The 23426-nt window shown below is 42.9% G+C and overlaps 1 long non-coding RNA gene across 1 annotated transcript in view; it reads left to right on the plus strand.

Annotated features, from left to right (window-relative positions):
- LOC146855830 (uncharacterized) overlaps positions 1 to 13917 on the plus strand; it is a 35859-nt gene extending 21942 nt beyond the window's left edge. Inside the window, exons 2-4 of the long non-coding RNA XR_014980878.1 lie at positions 13514 to 13577; positions 13681 to 13737; positions 13819 to 13917. This is a non-coding gene — a long non-coding RNA (uncharacterized LOC146855830). The remainder of the gene's footprint in view (positions 1 to 13513; positions 13578 to 13680; positions 13738 to 13818) is intronic.
- Positions 13918 to 23426: the final 9509 nt, after the last annotated feature.

A 23426-nucleotide genomic window follows, 5' to 3' on the forward strand; every position in this document is an offset into this window, starting at 1 on the left:
AACAATATGGGGAAGAACTTGTAGAACTTGGCATGGCTGCTTAAATATCACCTCAGATCTAACATTATAGCAAGTATGAGAGATAAGATGGAAAACCAGAAAATGACGTCCCAGGATGTTCCGGGTGTTTGTTACGCTTGTTATGAAGAATTTTACTCTAAAAACATAACATTTGACAAGAGGACGAGGGAAAAATATCTTAATGGCATTGAGATGGAGTTGCTGGATAGAGGGGAAAGGGTCCCACTTAATGAACCATTGTCAGAGGAAGAGATAACTGGCATTTGCAATGCAATAGGTCTCGCATTTTCGAAACTTTGACCTACTGGTAAGGTAAATGACAATGCCTTTTATTATTGCAGGTTTTTTAAACCCATAAATAAAAGGCATTGTCATCTACAATGCCAATAGCTCAAAATCTCGCAAAGGCGAGACCTATTGCATTGCAAATGCTTGTTTTTAGTTGGGGTCTGGATCCATGGATCCACCCAAATCCTCCTGAATCTGTGAGGATCTGGGAGGATCAGTGGCCTCTCATGTGGGAAAAAAAGTTTGGGGACAATTTAAGGGGAGAGGAGTTGGCCTAATGGCTAGGGCCGTCGACCTCGAATCTGGGGAACAGGGTTCGAGTCTCTGCAGTGATGCTGAACATCCTGTGATTCTGGGCAAATCACTTAATCTCCCCGTGCCTAACAAAAAAATGAATGTGTCCTCATGTAACGCAACTGGTGCAATGTAAAGCGCTCTGATACCCAATACCTTCGGGTCAAGTTTGCGCTATATAAAACCGCAAAAAATAAAAAAATGAAATTCCTGCCCATGAGGGGTCCCGAACAGATCCATCTATTAGCTCCATGTGGTCAGGTTACCTCTATCCTGACCCTTCTATCACCTTTAAATTTTATTTTCCCCACTGGGAACCGAGTCCAGTTGAACAACATGGCAATCCCAACTTTTCTCTCTGGTTGCGGCCAGCCAATCACAGCATTGCTAAAAATTTCTAGAACAGGGTATTCAAAAATTAGGAAGTAGTGGCGCTCTGCAGATAAACGTAGGTACAGTAAGCTTGAATATCTGTATGGTGCAAAACAGGGAGGGGAGACCCCTAAACCCCTCAAATTGTATAGGCCAAATAAAATTGACCTAAAACTAAGCAAAAAACCAGTCCTGTGCACACATACAATTCATTAAATCAAAAATTGACATGAGTAAGTACAATTCAACAAAGAAAACATCCATATATAAATTGGTAATTCCGTTTAATAAGCATATCCAGCCGACACGTGTTTCATCGTGGGACGTGTAAACCACGACTCTTCAGGGCTGAAGCTAGTGCCAAAATGACAGTAGATACCCTCCACCGGTGATAATTCCAACCCGGTAGGGGATGCCAAATGGTGAGCAAAGGGTCAGTCGATCTGTGCAAATAAGTATCGTCTCTTCAAAATAAAGCAACAAGGATCAAAGATGACTTCATGCCGCCAGTCACGTGAAATTCAGTTATACATAAAAAGTATCCTTAAAGAATAATTCCAGTTCGTATGTGTCAGGTAACGTATTCGTTAGAACAAGTCTGAGCAAACCATTATATATTGAACGAAGTGTCAAAGCATCGTGGCGGCATCTATTCCGTCACATACGGAATAGATGCCGCCACGATGCTTTGACACTTCGTTCAATATATAATGGTTTGCTCAGACTTGTTCTAACGAATACGTTACCTGACACATACGAACTGGAATTATTCTTTAAGGATACTTTTTATGTATAACTGAATTTCACGTGACTGGCGGCATGAAGTCATCTTTGATCCTTGTTGCTTTATTTTGAAGAGACGATACTTATTTGCACAGATCGACTGACCCTTTGCTCACCATTTGGCATCCCCTACCGGGTTGGAATTATCACCGGTGGAGGGTATCTACTGTCATTTTGGCACTAGCTTCAGCCCTGAAGAGTCGTGGTTTACACGTCCCACGATGAAACACGTGTCGGCTGGATATGCTTATTAAACGGAATTACCAATTTATATATGGATGTTTTCTTTGTTGAATTGTACTTACTCATGTCAATTTTTGATTTAATGAATTGTATGTGTGCACAGGACTGTTTTTTTTTATTTATTTTTTTTAATCACAGCATTGCTGTTAGCGCGTGGATCTGCTAATCAGCAGAGGATCCAGGGAGGATCAGCGCACCAAGATATGCAAATTTGATTTTTGTTTAATATCTCTAAAACTACCGAACAGATTTACAACAAATCACAAAGAGCATGTTTTCTGGACCAAGAGCTAGCTTTCTGCCAAATTTGGTATAATTCAGTTCAGCAATATGGGCTGTAGTCCTGTTCAAAATCCCTATGGGAATTAACATGGGCAAAACAATTTTTGGGACCCCAGTTTTCTCATCCCTTGCTTGATGGCTCACCCCAAAACTTTCAACACTGCAGCTGCACTGAGTATTGTATTAGTTTTGAAAATTACATGAAGATATGTCACACGTCGCCAAAGACATTGGCAAAAGAAAAAAACACTCTTCTTATGGAACGTAGGTCCTAACTATATCTACCTACTAGTGACCCTAGTGACTGAATACCATGGAAGACCTTCACACCTTCTTATAATATAGATGAACTCCAGTGACTCTTTACTCTTTTTACAACAGGAGTATATTACTAACATTGACATGAAACTTCTTTTTTTTATATATATTTATTATATATATTTTTTATTTATATACTGGTATCTATCTTTACCTCGTGCACTACTTCTTTTATCTTTAATTATGTCAGCACTTTTTAATAATATATGTATTTATAGGGTTTATCCATAGTTCCCATAAGATCCATTTATTGTGCATATCAGTTTAACATTTCAGATCTAGACAAATGTTGCATACTATTTGCACTTTGCACTTTACGGCAATGTTTGCACATCTATAAATATGCACTTATCATATATTAGATCAGTTTTAAGGGAGGTCACTTTGCAGATAGACTGATATACGTTTTTAGTAATAAGTTTAACTGCAGTTGTAAACATCCTATAATTATGTTTGTGAGCGTTTAGTTTTTATGGTACCTCTTTTACTCTTTAATATCATCTGGACACATTGCATCAGACAGGTGGCCAATTTCCACAATTTGCATTTATGCAGTAATATGATAAGGCCCGGTATTCTTGCTCTGTCTACCAGTATTACAAGGTACCCTATATTTGACTAAATATGATTGTTTTAGAAGGCATGACAGGGCGAGAAACAAAATTCATATCATTATGATATTCACAAAATGCCCGTTCTTGTGAACTTTCTCAGTCAATCCATACAGTATAGTGACATTATTTTCAAGCATTCAGCATGTTATGCAGTTATTCGATTATGATCTCTAGTACTGCTGCAGTCATGTCAACATCATTTATGCTTTTACCACACCATATGGGGCATATTATCAAGCCAGGCGATAAAATTATCGCCGCTTTAGCGGCAGAAAACTGCCGCTAAAATGGCGATAATGGGCTTGATAATATGCTCTATGGAATTCCAATTGAAGCCAATGTTAGATGTCCTTCACATCTAACATGGGCTTCAATTGGAATTCACTTTCAATTGGAATTCACTTTGAATAAAAATGTTTTTAAGAGCAAAAATACAATTTGTGCTAATGTGCAAATCAGGCACTTCTAAGGTGCCTATTATTGTGACTGTGCAAAGACTGCTTATAATTTTATATTAAAAAGTGCAAAGTTCATTAAAATTTAGGAGGAATAAATATAATTATCTTTCAAACAATACTTTTTTGCAATTATGTTTAATGTTTTTGATCAATATTATTTCTATTTTGAATCAGAGCATGTTCCTTCATGCCCACTGGTGGGAAGGTATCATCAGTTCAGGCACATCTTCTCTTGACATAAAACAAATTTGTTTTGGCTGTGTTGTTTGTGTAGATGTGTATGCTCCATCCATGGTTGTCATGAATGTTCATAAAGTTTTTGTTGATGCATTTTCATTTTTTCTTGTTTCTTGGCTTCAAACAGGATTTCCACCAGTGGATATGCTTTTTGGATGTTGGTGTGTTTCTCAAAATTAATGTTATATTATCTCTCATTCGTTGAACTTTACTATCCAATTATTCCAATCATCTTTCACTGATTAGTTGTTATTTTCCAGATTGTTTCATTTTCAGATTTTTCTTTTTATCATGGTAGTTTTCTCTAGCTTCTAAGGTGCACATACAGTTCTTCATTTTTAGTTCAAGCACATCGGATTTAAAGTTCTTAATGCCAGGATGTGTTTGATTCTTTTTGTCTTAACTATTTCTCTTGATCACCCCCTCTCTCTCCAGCATGGGGCTTTGTTCAATTGCATAGTATTTCAGTTTTCCCAATTGCTTTCATGTTGTTCTTCCATATATTTGGCCACTGCATTGCTCCGATCTTTGTTGCACGTGGCCCTGAATGTGTTCAAGAATTAGTTTTTTTATTTCACATGTTGTACTCCCCACATATTTTTTCTGCATGGGCATTCAATTACATAAATAACAAATGTACTCTTGCAGTTTATGTGTTGCTTGATTTTCCACATGGAGCCATTGGCCATCTTTATTTGTTTCTTGTTTGTGGTTATTCTGCATGCTTTGCACTTATTACAGCTCTAAAACCCTTCTGGTGTGTAGAGTCACAGTAAACAAATCAGGATGCTCAAAGGATATATGTAACTGCCACCCGCCATCACCAGTTGTGTAGACAAAAGCCCACACGTATAGCCACAAAAACAGTTAATATCCTGAGCAGTAAGTGTCCAAAATAATTAGAAAAGTCCACAATGGTAGTTGCCACAGAATTCTTCTTCTGTTCATGATTTTTATTTGACAAAGTCCAACATATATGTAGATTCTAGCCAACACGTGTTTCATCTATATGGAGTAAACCATAGACTTCCTCAGGGCAAACTGCAATCAAGCTTGGTCAGAGTAGTAGTATAAAAAACACCAAGGTGCAGTATCCAAGTAGGTAACTCCAATAATGTCAGAAAGCGCAATAATTCAGAGATCTATATATCAAGAAAGTGAAAATGCTCCACTAGTAAGGCGCTAAGTTCTCAAGTTTTAATCATAAGTCAATGGGCGATATCCATGAGTCTCCTGGGAGAAATGACAGTCCAAGTGGAGAGTGCTCCCCGGTAAATACAGCGTCTTCTGTATGTAACCATGTTTTCTGATTCATTCTAAAATGACTGTGTGTCAATTTATCCCTCAGATTTGGTGCTCTTCCATGAGTAATTTTGGGATGACTTCCCATTATTTCAGCAGCTGTGAGATCTAATTGTAGAATTCCCCAGTTTTTGTGTAGGATTTTTTAAGTTGTTTTGATTTAGCAGAGAAAGTTGTCATGAGTCTGTTGATGTTGTTTGACTCTTTCTTTTCTGTATTAAAGAGGATTTCTGATCGTTATCTTCCTCTAACTTTTTCAAGACTCTTTTTGATTATTTTTGTTGGATATGCTCTCTATTTGAATCTACTCTCTGCTTGTTGACTCTGTTCTGTGAAGTCTTGATCCATAGAACAGTTTCTGCGAATTCTTAAAAATTCCCCATAGGGGATGCTCCACTTCCAATTTTCTTGATGAAAACTCTCATGCAGCATCTTTTCGATGTAGAGTTGTTTGCACAGTGTTGTTGTAAATGCATATCTCAGTATCCCAAAAAGTCATTTTGTTGTTACTGATTTCATACGTCAATTTGAGATTTTCAGAGTTGTTATTCAGTATGTTGAAGTAGATTGCAAATTCTTGTTCTGTTCCATCCCATATTATCAAGAGATCGTCGATGATACACATTCACAATATTATTTTTTCAGTATATTTATCATGACTTGGTGCCCATGAAAATTTTTGTTCCCTCCACCCCATTACCAGATTTGCGTAATTGGGTGAAAAGGAAAACCCCATGACAGTTCCAGGTTCTTGTTTGTAAATTGTTTTGTTGAATAGGAAGATATTATTTTTCAAGCTAATGGAAATCATTTCCAAAAGCATTTTGTTGTGCTCAAAGAACTGAATGTTTCTTTTACCTAAAAAGTGTTGGCAAGCTTTAAAGCCTACTTGATGTTCGATACTTGTATAAAGGGATATCACATACATCGCTATCAATTTATATGATGATTGCCATGGAATTCCATCCAACTTTTTTAGAAAGTCCGATGTATCTCTCAAGCATGAATTTAGGTCTTTCACCAAGGGGGACCAAGAAGTAATCACTGTAGTTGATAGCTAATTCCAAGATAGATCCTTTTGCTGACAGTATAGGCCTTACCGGCGGGTGTTTTTTGTCCTTATGTATCTTAGGTAAAAAATATATTGTCGTCATCACTGGATATTCAGTTGTTAGCTATTTTTCTTCTTCTTCATCTATCAGGTTAGATTCCACCCACATTTTCAATTTTCCTGTTAACATTTGCTGAATTTGTTTCATAGGGTTCACTTTTAGGCAGCTATAGCATTTGTCATCCATAAGCTGTCTTAAGGCTTTTTGACATAGTCTGTTTTATTCATGATAATGATGTCTCCTTTGTCTGCTGATTTTCTTTCCCCATGCAATTTTCCATAGGAATTTCAGGCACGACTACAGCCCAAACTGCTGAACAGAATTACACCAAATTTGGCAGAAACATAGATCTTGGTCCAGAAAGAGTCCTTTTTGTAAATTGGTGTCAATCCGTTCAGTAGTTTTGGAGTTATTAAAGAAAAAAGATTTATAAATCTCTAGAGAAGTGGATCCTCCATTAATCAAACAGATCTCATGGTGAGATCATATTGGTTGCCACCACTTCAACCAGGAATTGGTGGCAGCCATCTTATGACTTAGGCCCGAGTGCAACAAAAACACAAACAAAAAAAGAAGGGGGCAGGGTAGGAATACCCTGAGACTGTAGGCCTTGTGGTGGGGTACCACTATGCACTACCGAGGGCCAAAACATACAAAATATTTGGATGATCCGCAGTGAAATTAAAAAAAACCCTGCAAGTGCGGTTTCCTGCTTTTGTTGTTATTAGCCCCCCAGCTTGTACACGTCCCAGGGGAAAGTGATTGTAATTTCAAATGGGGGAGGGTGGTGCATGTGGCCCCCCTTTCGGCCTCAGAGACTGCTACCCCGGAGACCAGCCTTTTGTAATATTGGGAGGGGGACATGTGGCTGCCCTCCCGAGCTGATTTCAGCCTCGGGACTGCCACTCCCCAGGGCCTGGCCATGAAAAAATGGGGGAGAGGGCCATGCGACTGCCCTCCCCAGGACTATTTTCAGCACCGGGGACCCCAACCCTGAGGCCCGGCCATCAAACAAATGGGAAGGGACTGCATTGCCCACCACCCACAGCCTGGGTCCCATCCTACAGGGCTGGCTCCAGCTATGTCCCGGGGTGCCCACCTTTGGGAAATAGCACTTTTCCTGCCTGCTGTGGTGCAGGCAGGCAAACCTGTGTTTGCTCTCACTTGGCAGGAGCAATTTTAGGCTCCAGTTAAGTGAGAGCAAACACTAAGTGCCCAATTTCGACTTTGGCGGTCTGACGGCTCATAATCAGTCCTGGTAAGTTCTACACTCACTGATTCTGTGGATGATGTCATCAGTGATGTCATGAGTGATGTAATTTGAGATATCATCAGTGATGTCACTGACCATGTCATGAGTGATGTAGTATGTGAGATCATAAGCTGAGTATTGCAGGGGGCATGAGTTATAGTTGCTGAATTTCACTGGTTTTGTCTGAGTGAAACCTGAGCCTAACTATAACGTTGCTGTAACCTTTGTTTTTTTCATTGATTTTCTACTTGTTTTAAATGCTAATTCCTAACTATAACGTCCCTCTAACCTTCATAATTTCACTGAGAAAATATAAAGGTTAGAGGGGTGTTATAGTTAGGAATTAGCATTTTAAAAAAAGTAGAAATTCACTTAAAAAAACAAAAGTTACAGGAATGTTATAATTAGGCTTTTTTCAGTTAATTTCTACATTCTTTTCAATGGTAATTTCTAACTATAATGTCACTCTAACCTTTATATTTTTTCAGCAAAAACATATATATATATATATATATATATATATATATATATAATTATATATAATTATATATATATATATTTTGTCACTGAGAGAATATAGGTTAGAGGGACGTTATAGCTAAGATTTAGCATTTGACAAAACGTAGAAATTCACTGAAAAAACAAAGGTCACAGGTATGTTCTAGCTAGGCAAAAAAATATTTATATTTATGTGTGTGTGTATATATTACCTACTGGCGGTCGCCAGTAGGTAGTTATAGTTAGGACCACGTTTCCATAGGAAATCCGCAACATTCTATTTTGAATAACTTTGGCGCCGGTCGACGAATCCTCGCGAATTTTTCAAAATAGGTGGGGCGCTACGCTCCGCTCCTACCCTGAAAGTCTCGGGGGGATTCGTCAAGCGGGGGCTGAGATAAAAGGGGGGTCCCAAAACGCGTTTTTCCCATGCATTTTTCCATAGGACCTTTAGACAGGGCTACAGCCCGAACGGCTGAACAGAATTACTAGAAATTTGGCAGAGAGGTAGTCCTCCGGTAAAGGAAGTGCCTTTTGTAGGTTTGGTGTAAATCTGTTCAGTAGATTCTGAGAAAATAGCCTTTAAATCAATATATATATCTGAGCCAGCTTACGGTGCGCTTACGGTACGCTTACCGTACGCGTACGGTGGCGTGCGCGAGCGCGATTAGGATTGGCTCTTAGATCTTAGTAAACATTCGAATCGGCCGAAACCAGGAAGCGGCGGCCGCCATTTTCTCTCTCGCACTGAGAGAGATGATTAACAAACAAAGCACAAAAACATTTAAAGGGGCTGTTTTGACAGCTCCCACACACATAGCCATGTACAGGGAGTCCCCAAAGATCCCCCAAGGCCAAAAACGGAATTTTTATTTTTTCGCTAATTTCGCCGATTATGCTTACCGTACGTGTACGGTAAAAAAATATAAAAAAAAATAAAATATCCACACTAACCCCACCCCGTGTGCAATTGGTGACCCAAGGTCACCAATTGTGCATGGCTTATCACTCAAGTAAAAAACGAAAAGATTAAAAAAAAAATAATAATAAAAAAAAATTATCCACACTCTCTCCACCCCGTGTGCAAATGGTGCCCGAAGGGCACCATTTGTGCATGGCTTATAACTACTGCGAAAAATAAAAATATTACCTTTAAAAACGAAGTGCATCATATGTCCTCCATGTGCGCACGGTGCGCGAAGCGCATCGTGCGTACATGGCCCATCTAGCGTAACGTGGGCACGCGGTGCGCGTAGCGCACCGTGTGCCCACCGTGCGTGCACGGCACTAACTGCGTAAAGTGGTCGCGCGGTGCGCGAAGCGCACCGCGTGCTCACTGTGCGCGCACGGTGCGCGAAGCGCACCGTGCGCGCACGGAACAAACTGCGTTAAGTGGGCGCGCAGGCCACGAATGGCGTAAAGTAACTTAGCATTTAAAAAAACATACAAATTCACTGAAAAAACCATAGGTTTCACACACGTTATAGTTAGGAATTAGCATTTTAAAAACCTTGCAAATTCACTGAAAAAACCATAGGTTTCACACATGTTATAGTTAGCGGAAATTTTACTGATAAAAAACCAATGAAATTCCCCCGTTATAGTTAGTGCAGGCAACTATAACTCACGCGACCGCAATCTTCTGCTGATGACATATGTGTCTTTATGAAAAGAAAATATTTGTAATATATGTATAGCTAAAAATGTATGGAAGAAGACATGGGTAAATAAGTGTCTAAATACAGTATTAGCATCAGCAGAGGATTGCGGTCGCGTGAGTTATTGTTGCCTGCACTAACTATAACGGGGGAATTTCATTGGTTTTTTATCAGTAAAATTTCCGCTAACTATAACATGTGTGAAACCTATGGTTTTTTCAGTGAATATATATATATAAATATATATATATATATATATATATATATATATATATATAATCACCAGTGAGTAGTTATAGTTAGAACCTAGTTTCCATAGGAAAAGTGGTTTTTAATTTGCCAATAACTTTGGCACCATTTGACAAATCTTCACGGAATTTTGAAAACAAATTGTTCACTTAGGTTAGCTCCTGTCTTGAAAGTTTCAGGGTGATTTGTCAGCGGGGGCGAGAAAATAGGGGGTCCCAAAACCTGTTTCTCCATGTTAATTTCCAAAGGAAACTTTAGACACGGCTACAGCCTGATCTGCTGAACGGAATTACACCAAATTTGGCATAGAGCTAGCTCTTGGTCCAGAAAGCACACTTTTTAAATGGTGTAAATGGGTTCAGTAGTTTTTGAGTTATTTGAAGATTTACAGATATATGTATTTGAGAATTCTGAGATCTGATTGGCTGAGCCCTTCCGAGCACGAGCTTGGCTCTGATGGGCCGGCAACACTTCAAACCAGGAAGTGTTGGCAGCCATCTTGTGCCACGGACCAAGTGAGAGGGGGAAAAAGGTAGGAGAAATGTTAAAAAACAAAAGAAGCTGGCAGGGTAGGAACACCCAGACCCCCCAGGCCTGCTCAGGGGTCCCACAGGGAACACCAGGCCCAAAAATGCATTTTTAAATTTTTTTTTAGCTGCGCTGCGCAGTGTGCATGAACCCTGTCGAAAATGGAAAACAAACAGAGTGCGGGCTGCCTTGCTTTATTTTTTAAAGCCCCTGGGTGGGCCAGGTCCTGGGGGCAATGCTAATGTATGTAGCGGGGGGCCTGCGGGGGCCCCCACAGCCCCGGGAACTGCCACCTCCCAGGGCTTAATTGTTAATATGTGGGGGCACGCGGCACCCCACAGTCCCAGGGTTTATATGCAAAATGTGTGTTGGGGCTCCTGCCACCCATGCTGCCCCCATGATCACCACCTCCCTTGGACAATGCTTATTATTGTGTGGGGGACCTCGCAGGCCCTCCAAACCCCAGGGACCGCCATCTCCCCGGGGATTAAAATAGAAAAAATAAGTGTGGGGGGCTCCTGCTCCCCCACACTGCCCCAGGGACCACCACCTCCCCGGGCACTCTTTAATTAAATGCGGGGGTCTGTTGCAGACGCCCGAGCCCCAGGGACCACCACCTCCCCAGGGCTTTAAACAGTAAGGGAGGGGGGCCGTGCACCCCCCCTCCTGGAGCCCTTGATGGCCCTGGGGACCGCCACCCCCAGGGCCAGCTCCTGCAATTTCCCGGGGTGCCCACCCACGGGACATTGCTGTTTGCTATGACAGGGCGGGAGCATGGCTCCCACCCTGCCATAGCTAACCCTGCTTTGCTTCATTGGAGTGAGAGCAGAAAAACCTGCTCTCGCTACAATGAAGCAAAGCAGGATTGCTTTTGAGCAAGGGGAGCTGCATGTCAGCAGCTCCCCTTGCTCAAAAGCAATGCCGGTTCCCGCAGGAGGGGGGAGCCGGCGGGACTGTGGGGGCATTTGGGCTCCCCCCATGGTCCCCAACGGAGAGGCCAGGCCCCAGGGGATGGGGTCCCTGGGGCCAGAAGTAGCTCAAGAGGGCGGCCACGCGGCCCCCCTCCCTTTTTAAAAAAAAAAAACGAATGGCCGGGGGATGGGGTTCTTGGGGCCGAAATAGGCCTGGCAGAGGGGCCGTGTGGCCCCCCTCCTACAAAAAATAATTAAATAAATAATGGCCAAGCCCCGGGGATCGGGTCCCTGTGGTCAATAGTGGCCCAGGGAAGGGGGAATTCCATGACCAATGAGGTCATGAACACTGCACACTGTTCCTATGGGGTAACAACTCTTTTAGAAATGAACATAATCATACAAATTCTTTCATAAGGAATTAGAGCACAAAATCATAATGCAAACATATCTTTTTAGTACTGGTATCATATTCTTGCATATGTAACAATCCAATGTAGATGCACATTTGAAATTTATACAAGCATCAATGATAAAATCATGACATTTCATGACAACGTAGTGGTAGTGTCAAAACACAGTTTTTTCGTTTTCAAAATAAGAAGATTTTTGAGTCATGCCCGATGCATTTCGGGACTGTCGCGTCCCTTCTTCAGGGGAAACCTATGAGAAAGAAACTCTGTTTAATGGGATAAAATATGTCTGTGTGTAGCTGCCAGGCACCAAGAGATCACTATGATGTGGAAAGTCGCAAGTTGAAAAAACATGAGTATATAGTGTTCAATGATACAGCGTCAGAAAAATTCTGAAGAGAAACCATAGACAGTGCGCATTAAAGTAGTGATGCAGAAACGGAGAACAGTGCACAGATTACTAATGCTCATATTGGTAGTACAACAATGATAGAGACGGGTCGTTTTGAGGACGTAGTAAACGAGAGGTGAACATAAGGAAGTGTGTAAGTGAACTGGATCTAATATGACTCACGTGAAATAGTGCTGGTGTGGGTTAAAGGGAAAGGAAACACGAGATGAAACGCTCACCGATCGGGAGGATGAAGTTAAACAACCTTCATTCAATGGAAAGCTGTGGAAATAATAATGTGTCATTATATGAGGATCCGAAAGCGTATTCAAGCTAACACGCGTAAGCGTGATTAATCTTCACCGGTAAGAAAAGCTGTGGCTGGGCTGGTGAAACAACTGCTGCCAAACATCAAATGTTCTGGAAAAAATGGAAATAAAAAGGCACCGGTATTCATTGGGCCTTTATAACCACAACGTTTAAAAATAAAAATAAAATGCACCGAGGGCATGAAGCCGCTTACCTGGTACACTCGTGAAAAGGGAACTGAACGCTACGCCATACTGCATCCGGAGATACTTCTGACCCTGGGAAGGGTGGTGCTGGTAAAGCGTGTCGTGCGTGGATATAGAAAGGGGACTACAGTGATTCGTAAAAAGTCAGGCATTTTGAACTGGTGTGTATGGTAGCAACAAGCAATTTTAGGAAAATAAACTCGTAAATGAAGAAAATGGTTTTGAAATAGATGCGCGAGATAAACTAAATGGACAATAAATACGAATGGAAAAAAAGGAGCTAAGGTCCTAAGTCACTGAATTCGGTGGTCACAAAAATGGATAGAGTCTGGTAGATAATGGAATAGAGGAGATGTGTATGGATGGGGTCAGAAATAAAGGGGCGGGGATCTATAATTACTGGAGATAACGAATCGTAAAGCAGATTAACAAAAAAATGGAGAATGTGTTAGAGAGTCACAAAAAAATGATAAAAGGGAACATATGGAGAAAGTATATGGCTGACAGATGTGTGACTGTGTATAAACAATGTGAAAGGTGATCAAGAAAAAGTCCGCCACCCAGAAAGTTATGTATAAAAGGGAAATGTTTATCAAAAGCATACTAATAAGACAGTGTGGTACATCATAGGAAACAACTCATATCGTAACGATCCTTGAGCCCCAAAGGAGTCATGGTTTGCAAAATGTTAATCCAATAAATCTCTCTTTGAAGCAACCTCTTGGTAATATCTATACCTGGTCTAACTGTGGGTCTTTCTACTATTTACACCAGGGTCAGAAGTATCTCCGGTTGCAGTATGACGTAGCATTCGGTTCCCTTTTCACGAGTTTACCAGGTAAGCGGCTTCATGCCCTCGGTGCATTTTATTTTTATTTTTAAATGTTGTGGTTATAAAGGCCCAATGAATACCGGTGCCTTTTTATTTCCATTTTTTCCAGAACATTTGATGTTTGGCAGCAGTTGTTTCACCAGCCCAGCCACAGCTTTTCTTACCGGTGAGGATTAATCACGCTTACGTGTGTTAGCTTGAATACGCTTTTGGATCCTCATATAATGACACATTATTATTTCCACAGCTTTCCATTGAATGAAGGTTGTTTAACTTCATCCTCACGATCGGTGAGAGTTTCATCTCGTGTTTCCTTTCCCTTTAACCCACACCAGCACTATTTCACGTGAGTCATATTAGATCCGGTTCACTTACACACTTCCTTATGTTCACATCTCGTTACTACGTCTTCAGAACGACCCGTCTTTATCATTGTTGTACTACCAATATGAGCATTAGTAATCTGTGCACTGTTCTCCGTTTCTGCATCACTACTTTAACGCGCACTGTCTATGGTTTCTCTTCAGTATTTTTCTGATGCTGTATCATTGTACACCATATACTCATGTTTTTTCAACTTGCGTTTTTCCACATCATGGTGATCTCTTGGTGCCTGGCAGCTACACACAGACATATTTTATCCCATTAAATAGAGTTTCTTTCTCATAGGTTTCCCCTGAAGAAGGGACGCGACAGTCCCAAAATGCATCGGGCATGACTCAAAAATCTTCTTATTTGGAAAACAAAAAAAAACTGTGTTTTGACGCTACCACTATGTTGTCATGAAATGTCATGATTTTATCATTGATGCTTGTATAAATTTCCAATGTGTATCTACATTGGATTGTTACATATGCAAGAATATGATAACAGTACTAAAAAGACATGTTTGCATTATAATTTTGTGCTCTAATTTCTTATGAAAGAATTTGTATGATTCTGTTCATTTGTAAAAGGATTGTTACCCCATAGGAACAGTGCGCAGTGTTCATGACCTCATTGGTCATGTAATTTCTTGTTTCATTGTTAACGCTTGATGTGACAGCAAGTGTTACACTGCAGCACCCTTGTTTTAATCAAGTATAATTTGATTAATAGGTCTACATAGGTGTGCGCTTCCTCATACACTTACCAGGGAAGGGGGGCCACATGCCCTCCCTTCCCTTTTAATAAAAAAAAAAAGAAGGAAAACGCCGGCCCCGGGGGATAGGGTCCCCGGGGCCATAATTGGCCTGAGGGGGGCCACGTGGCCTCCTCCAAATTTATTTACAAAAAAACCCCAAGTCTGGCCATGCCCCGGGGCTGGGGTCCCCAGGGCCTAAATTGCCCTCGGCCCATTTCCTTTTTTTTGTTTTTATATTTTTTTAATAAAAAGGGGTCAGGCCCTGGGGGATAGAGTCACCAGGGCCCCAAACATGGTTAAGGAAGGGGGGCCACAAATCCCAACTTCTAAAAATATATATTTAAAATAAAGCTGGCATCTCGCTCATACTCTTACCTTACTTGTGTATCTATCATACATACTTTTACCAACCTCATGTATACACACACCTTTGCAATCCTGTTTTTTAAACTACATTGCAATTCACATACCTGTAAATTGAGTCGGTAGCTCAGGTATTTTTTTATGTCGTCAGTTAGATTATAGTCTCAGAGAAACTGTAAAAACTAAGCATAAGAATGGTATACTACTCTCACACAAAGCAACCATTAATGGCAACCTTTCAAACTTCACACTCAGAGATACTGTCCAAGGTAGCAAATAAAAATGTCCCTTTCCTATTTTACTTTTCTGAACTCATTTCTCAATGGTCAGTATTTCTTAACATTTTCTTGCACTTCAGTGAAGAAGCCCCATCTGGTAGTATTTTTGGAGGTACTCGCGATTTTTTTGCGACCCTCAGTGTAGCCTCAGTGTAACTTTACTATGAATTAGCGAATATACAGGAGTCAAAAACATATTTAGCTTTGTACTTTTCATCTCTTCTAAAATGTATTATATACATGTGAATAAGAAAATAAAGCCTCCTTAATAGATTATGAGTGTAAACCAATGTAATTTTAACAAAGAGACTACAGTCTGTTTAATGCCTTTCCCCCACACTCTCTTAGAAGAGTGTCAATAGCAACCCCCTTTGGAACACTCTCTTTAACTAGTAGGTCACAAATTTACAACACATTCTAGAACCAGCACATTACTCTCCAACTCAACTGCAGCAGGTATGGTTGAATGTTTGCAATTTAAAGCATATCCAAGATTGCATTACATTATTTTATTTTAACCAAAATGGGTGCAACAGTGGCTATACTATTGAGTGAGTGGGTGTGTGGGTGGGTGTACGGATACATGAATAGGTGCATTTGTGACTGCTTGGGTAAGTGAAAGGCTGTGTGGCTGTGTGTATCCATGTATGAGAAGGTGTCTGAGAGGCTGTATGGGTGTGTGAGTGAGGTGCCAGTGACTGTATGGGCATGTGAGGGGGTGAGTGAGTAGCTGTATAGGCGAGTGAGTGCTTGTGTCAGTGACTGTATTGATGAGTGAGTGAGTGAGTGGGTATGTAGCAGGCTGTATGGTTTAGTAAGTGTGTGTATTAGTAGTTGTATGAGTGAGTGAGTAGGTATGTCAGTGACTATATAAGTATGTGACTGGGTGTTTGAGTGGCAGTATAGGTGAGTTAGTGAATGTGTTAGTATCGCTATAGGTAATTGACTGGATGTTAGTGACTGTATGGCTGAGTGAATCGGTGTGTCAGTGACTGTATGGGTGAGTGAGTGTGTGTGTCAGTGACTGTATGGGTGAGTGAGAGAGTGTGCCAATCACTGTAAGGGTGAGTCAGTGGGTGTGTGACAGGCTATATGGTTGAGTGAATGGGTGTTATTAACTGTATGAGTGAGTGAGTGGGTACGTCAGTGACTGTATAGGTGTGTGACCGGGTGCATAGGTTAGTGGCTGTGTTAGTACCTGCATAGGTGAGTGGGTGTGCTATTGACTGTATGACTGAGTGCATGGGTGTGTCAGTCCTTGTACTGGTGAATGAATGTGTATGTCAGCGACTGTATGTGTGAGTGAGTGGGTGTATGACAGGCTGTTTGGTTGAGTGAGTGCATGTGTTAGTAGCTGTATGGGTGAGTGAGTTCATATGTCAGTGACTGTATAGGTTACCGAAAACAATAAAATGCTTTCCTCCAAACAGCACATTATACTCTATTTTTAAACTCTGCTGCATTCTCAAGTGTACGAAGGCAAGCATTAAGTTTGAGATCATGCTCACCTCATTGATGATTAAAAGCTTCAGTTCCTTCAATACTCTTGACACTTCATGACAATCTTTACTGGATAACTTCTGGTATTTCAGTTTATTGTCAAGTTTAACAGGTAGCATAAGTAGTTGATGTAAAGTAATTCATTTAATGTTGTGTGCAGCTAATCGAGTTGGTGTTGTTACTACACACAATAAATTTGATTCTGTTCTCCTCTGTAGGTAAGCGGTGAAAAAAGTAATTAAAAATATTTTCCTGTTGCCAGCTTCACCACTAATGTACAATACTATTGCCTTAAAGTATGAATATCTCCTCATACTCTTACAATAACCTTGTGTATACACATACCTTTGTAATCCTATTTTTTACACTACATTGCAATTCACATTCCTGTGAATTGAGTTGGTAGATCGGGTATTTTGTTATGTTGTCAGTTCGACTATAGTCTCAGAGACAATGTAAAAACTAAGCATAAGAATGGTATAGCACTCTAATACAAGGCAACTATTAATGGCAACCTTTTCAACTTCACACTCAGAGATAATGTCTCTTGCCTCCACACTCTATTTAGCAGGATTTCCATAGGAACTCCCTTTGGAGCTCTCTCTTGAACCAGTAGGTCACAAGTTCACAACACATTCTAGAAGCAGCACATTACTCTCCAACTCATCTGCGATAGGGATGGTCGACTGTTTGCAATTTAAAGCATATCCAAGATTGCCTTACATTTTTTAATTTTAACCAGAGCCAATCACAGACCTACTTACTTTTCCTTAAAAATCACTAATTCATTTTATCTACCTGCCTATATACACCATCCAATCAAATATTTCCTTTTTTAAACCTGGTCTTGCCCTCCATTTTAATTGCCTTTTTGATTTTGAAAACTGTCTCATTCAGCTCCAGCCTTCAACTGTTTACTACTCCTCCTTCAAAATTCTTTGAGTATGGATTGTGGGTCACAGCTTTTTATTTTGGGCTAGAGAGTGTGCTAGAAAGAGCGGTATTGACAGGGACTTGGGTTTGCCTAATGTGGATATTACTTGGATTGGCCGGAGAGGGTTAAAGTGACATCAATTGCTTTGGTTGAAAGCATTGTTTATAGTCAACACCCTGACCTCATGATTGTGCACTGTAGTGGCAATGACCTAGGCACAAGGATACCTTTGCTCAATTAATGGTACTTTTCCCTCAGACTGCCTGGGTATTCTCCAACATATGCCAAAGGCAGAAATTGAAGTGGTCAAATGAGTTCTGTCCACAAATAGACATAGGCAACAAAAGGAGATGACTGGGCTGTTCCTTGAGGAAGGAAGGAGGAAAGGATCACTAGGGAAACAGGGTTAGTGCTCAATGGAGGACAACCCCTGAGTATCCAATTTGTTGGATATAATGGCCTCACACACCCTTGCGAGTGTCATGCTTCATCATCGGCAATGCTCCTTGTTGGGCAGGCGGTGCAATGCCCAACGGGCTCACCTCAAAGAGGGGCTCTTTATCGGAGATCTTTTGTCCAACTGCCTATGGGTGAAGTGGGGGTGAGGGGCCAGGACAGAGTAGATAGTGTGGGTGAGGATAAAATGTGGCCTAAGGTACCGGAAAGCAATTTTTATTCTGGTGGTCCTCTGCCACAAGTAAAATCAAGAATAGCGGGTGCTCATGGGGACTATGGTTTCCCGGAGTGAACCAGGGCTAGAGTGCAAATGGTGTGGTCAACATGTTTCTCGCTTCTAGTACATTGACTGCGATTCTTCAGGACCTAGTGAAAAAAACGACAATCTACAAAACATGACCTAATGGTTAGTATCAGTTTAAATACAGCACATAAGTTGTACTACCTGTATGACACTGCTCTTACCTAAGGGTTAGAGTTATAGGGTGTCAACAGTACCCGGTGGATCTGACATCAAGGCAGAAGCCATAAAGTTACAGGTTTCTACTGCTCGTGTCAGGGCGAGTCAAGCCTACCCATCTCACCGATGTTCACCTCACAGAGAAAGGCAACAGTGTTTTCCTCAACAGCTTGAAATACTGCATCCTGTTTTATCTATAGTTCTCGATTACACAAATTAACAGAAAGGCTCTTTTCTATATCCCAAATACTGGTTCATTTGCTTTTTAAATCCCTATTTTGAAAGTTTTTTTTCAAATTTGGAACTATGTGGCGAATACACAAAACAAAAGCAGAAATTCAATAGGCATTAGCACATTTAAAATTCACAACTATATAAGTGACTCTGTGCATCTGACTGGGTGCATTAGTGTGTGAATGGGGCTGTGAGTGGCTGTAAGAGTGTCTGAGTGGGTCTGTGAGTGGGTGTACGAGTGTCTGAGTGTGTCTGTGAATGAGAGCATGAGTGTCTGAGTGGGTGTGTGAGTGGGTGTGTGCATCTGAGTGGGTCTGTCAGTGGGTGTGTGAGTGTCTGATTTGGTCTATGAGTGAGTGCATAACTCTTTGAGTGGGTCTGTGAGTAGATTTCTAGTTTTCGAGTGGGTGCCTGGGTGAGTGCATGAGTTTCAGAGTTGATCTTTGAGTGAATACGTACATGTCTGTGTGTGTCTGAGAGTGGGTGCATGAATATTTCAGTGGGTCTGTGAGTGGATGTGTGAGTGTCTGGGTGGGACTGTGAGTGGGTGCATCAGTGCCTGAGTGGGTCTGTGAGTGAGTGTGTGGGTGTCTGGGTGGGACTGTGAGTAGATGCATGAGTGTCTGTAAGCACGTTTGCAGAGTGGTGTAAAAAGGGGTGTGGCCTCTGACCACCTCTCAACAATCCCACTGTGTAGGGCTCACTGGAGGTATCTGGTGGGATAGTTGGCACCCCGGGACCCTCAGTATTCAAGGGGACTTATTTCCCCAACTTAGAACACACCGGGGCGGCGTTGGTAGAGTAGTGGGGGAAGGGGTCTTCCGGTGAGTTGCTTGCTTTCTTTTTTTTTTCAGAAGGGGGGCTATGTGGCCCCTTCCCTTGACCCTCTTGGACTCTGGGGACCCCACCCCCAGGGCCTGAGTCATTTTTTGCAAACAAATAAAATGAAACTCGAGGGCTCATGCAGCCCATTACGTCCCTTGGGACCCCATCCCTGAGGCTAGGCCTTTCTTTAATTATTTTTTTAAAGGGTAGGGGGGACATATGGCCCCCCTCCCCAGGCTGATCTTGGCCCAGGGGACCCCATCCCCCAAGGCCCAGCCAATTTTTCTTTTAATGTATTATTTTCTTTAAGGGAGGGGGCCGAGCAGCAACCCTCCCCTAGGCCATTTACTGCTCCGGGGACCCCATCCCCCATGGCTTGGCCATTTTTTAAAATTTATTTTAAGGGAGGTGGGCCACGCTGCCCCCCTCCCCAGGCCGATTTCGGCCCGGTCATGTTTGTTTAATTAAAAAAAGGGATGGGGGCTGCTTGGCCCCCCTCCCGGGCCATTTTTGGCTCTGGGGACCCCATCACCCTTGGCATGGACACATGTTGGGGACCGCAGTTGGAGCCCCAATGCCCTTGCGGTCCCTGCCAGCTCTCCGCCTCCTGCGGGAGCCGACATTGCTTTTGGGCAAAGGGAGCTGCTGACATGCAGCTCCCTTTGTCCAAAAGTAATTCTGCTTCGCTTCATGGAAGCAAGAGCATATTTCCTGCTCTCACTTTCATGAAGCGAAGCAGAAGTTTGCTATTGGATTGCCGGAGCAGTGCTCCCACCATGCCATAGCAAGCTGCAATGTCCCGAGGTGGGCACCTCGGGACATTGCACGAGCTGGCCCTGGGGCGTGGCGGTCACCAGGGCCAAGGAGGGCTCCTGGAGGGGGGCCATGCAGCCCCCCTCCCATCTTGTATCTATCCCCGGGGAGGTGATGGTCCCCGGGACAGTGTGGGGGGGCTCAACCCCCCCCCCCACACTTACATTTTTTAAAGGTAGCCTCAGGGTGGCCCCCAGCATTCAATCCATATAGCCCCAGGGAGGTGGCGGTTCCTGGGGCCACATGAGGGCAAGAGCCCCACACACTCCAAATAAAGCCCCCTGGAGGTGGCAGTCCCCGGGGCTGTGGGGAGCCACATTCCCCCCGCATTTTATGAACAAAGCCCTGAGGAGGTGGCGATCCCTGGGGCAGCGGGGCCTCCGCAGGCCCAGTTTCATATTATGGCATTGCCCCCGGGACCTGGCTCACCCGGGGGCCTAATTAAACTAAGCACGGGTTACCAAGCTTCCTTTTTAAAATATGTTGGCATGATTCACAGACCCTATGCGAATCCCGCCAATTTTTTGCCATGTCTTTTCACAGGTAAAATACCAGTTCCCCATGTGGTAGCCAAAGTACATACATGCAGATCAATAGTGTAGGGTGGCTCAATCCTACAAAGAAAATTGAGTTAGCAGTCTCTACCACTCGGCCGATGCCATAGCGGTGCCCTTCTCCTGACTTGGGTCAATATCCACAAGTACCCAGAGGACAGAGCTTAATGCAGAGAGAAGAAAGTCCCCGCCAGCTGAGTCAAACTCACAGCGCCAAACCTTGACCCCTGCCTTGGTCGTTACTTTAACTCCAGTCCTTTTCCATGTTCTGGGGCTTGCCTAGTTTTGTCACAAACAACAGGGTGCAGTTAACCAGCAAGCACCAAACTGCAGTGCACCATGCCATGCAGACCTCCTCCCCTTCCAATAATAATTGGGCAGGCCTCCCTGCCCACCTCAGTACTATGCAAAGGTCTTTCCGCCTTTTGTCAGGATGATAGGCAGCTTACCAAAAGGCCCCCAGTGTGTTTTCCGTCGATTTTGGTGATGCATTTTTCATGCCGAGGAATATGAGGACATCTCCACCAAACTAAAAGGCACTTACTTCTTATAGCTAAGAGGAAGTACCCTTGTTTATGGGAGCTTTGCCTCTTTGTAGTCTTGTTGTCCTCTCTATAGGAGGATTCATGTTATCACAGATTTCTGGATAAAGACGCAGAAGGAACAATCCCACTGCCGAAATGCACACAAAGTCACGGGAGACATTTTCTTGTGGTCCATTACACAGATGTAGTGTAGAATATGCACTGGACATTTACCCAATGCGGTAGAGGTAGCAGTTACTAATTAACCAGAAGAAAGTACTCCAATTGAGTAGATATTTTGTGCAAAACTGTGGACTCTTGTTGGATAAAGGGGCATGTGCGGTTCCTTTGGGGCCACTCACACAGTTACTGACACACCCACTTAGATACCCACTCATATACTCAGGCACTCACACACCCACTCACAGACCCACTCAGACACTGATACACCCACTCACAGACCCACTCAGACACTCAGACACCTACTTACAGACCCACTCACACCCCACTCACAGACCTACTGAGACACTCTCACACACACTCATAGACACACTCAGGAACTCATTCACCCACTCACAGACCCACTCAGACACTCTAATACCTACCCACAAACCCACTCATGCACCCACTCACAGACCCACTCAGTCCCTCTCACAGCCACTCACAAGCCCATTCAATCAATCAGTATCAATCAATATTCTTATGAAGCGCAACTAGAGGATCTAGCCTTACGGCTAGAGTGGTCGACCTCGAAGCTGGGAAACCGGGTTTGAGCTTTGGCAATGATGCTCAACATCGTGTGATTCTGGGCAAATCACTTAATCTCCCTGTGCCTAACAACAATGAAGGTGTCCATCTGTAATGCAACTGCTGCTCATGTAAAGCGCTCTGATACCCGATGTCTCGGGTCTAGTTTGCGCTATATAAAACTCTTTAAAAAGAAATACTCACCAGGGAGGGTCTCAAGGTACTGGGGTGGGGGGGGGGGGGGTGGATCTGTGGTTCAGTTGAAGGGCCAGGCCTTGAGGTCCTTACTGAATTGCAGCAGTGATGGGGATTGCCTGAGGTGCAGAAGCAGGGAGTTCCAGGTCTTCACAGCTAGGTAGGAGTAGGATCTTCCTCCAGCCGTAGTCTTGTGGATCCGTGGGATGGTGGCCAGGGCCAGGGAGCATAGAGCATAGGGAGCGTAGAAGGAGAGGCGGTGATTGTGGTAAGTGGGTCTGGCGTTGTGGAGGGTGGAGGGGGTTGTGAGCTCTGGTGCCCACCAGGAGACATCCGAGGCAGAGGGAGAGGAGCCCAGGATGAGGACTTTGGTCTTGTCTGAGTTAAGCTTGGGGCAGCTGTATTTCATCCAGGTGGTGACTGACTTCTTCCCGCTATGGAAGTTTCTCTTGGTGGCTGTGGATTTGTCTGTGAGGGAGAGAATCATCTGGGTGTCATTGGCGTAGGAGACGATGTTAAGTCCTTGACTTCTGATGGCTGCAATTCAGACACTCATGCAAAACCACTCATACTCTTTCACACCCATTCACAGACCTAATCAGAGACTCATGCACTGACTCAGAGACCCACTCAGGGACTCACAAATCCACTCACAGACCCACTCAGAGAGACTCACGCACCCACTCCCAGACCCACTCAGAGACTCAGGCACCCCCTCACAGACTCATTCAGATACTCATGCACTCACTCACAGACTGACTTGCACACTTATGAAGGTACTCAAAAATTCATTCAAACATTCTTTCATCCACTAACAGACCCACTCAGAAACTCATTCATGCACCCACT

The sequence above is a fragment of the Triturus cristatus genome, chromosome 4_1 (assembly GCF_964204655.1).
Source record: "Triturus cristatus chromosome 4_1, aTriCri1.1, whole genome shotgun sequence".
NCBI classification, from domain to species: Eukaryota; Metazoa; Chordata; class Amphibia; order Caudata; family Salamandridae; genus Triturus; species Triturus cristatus.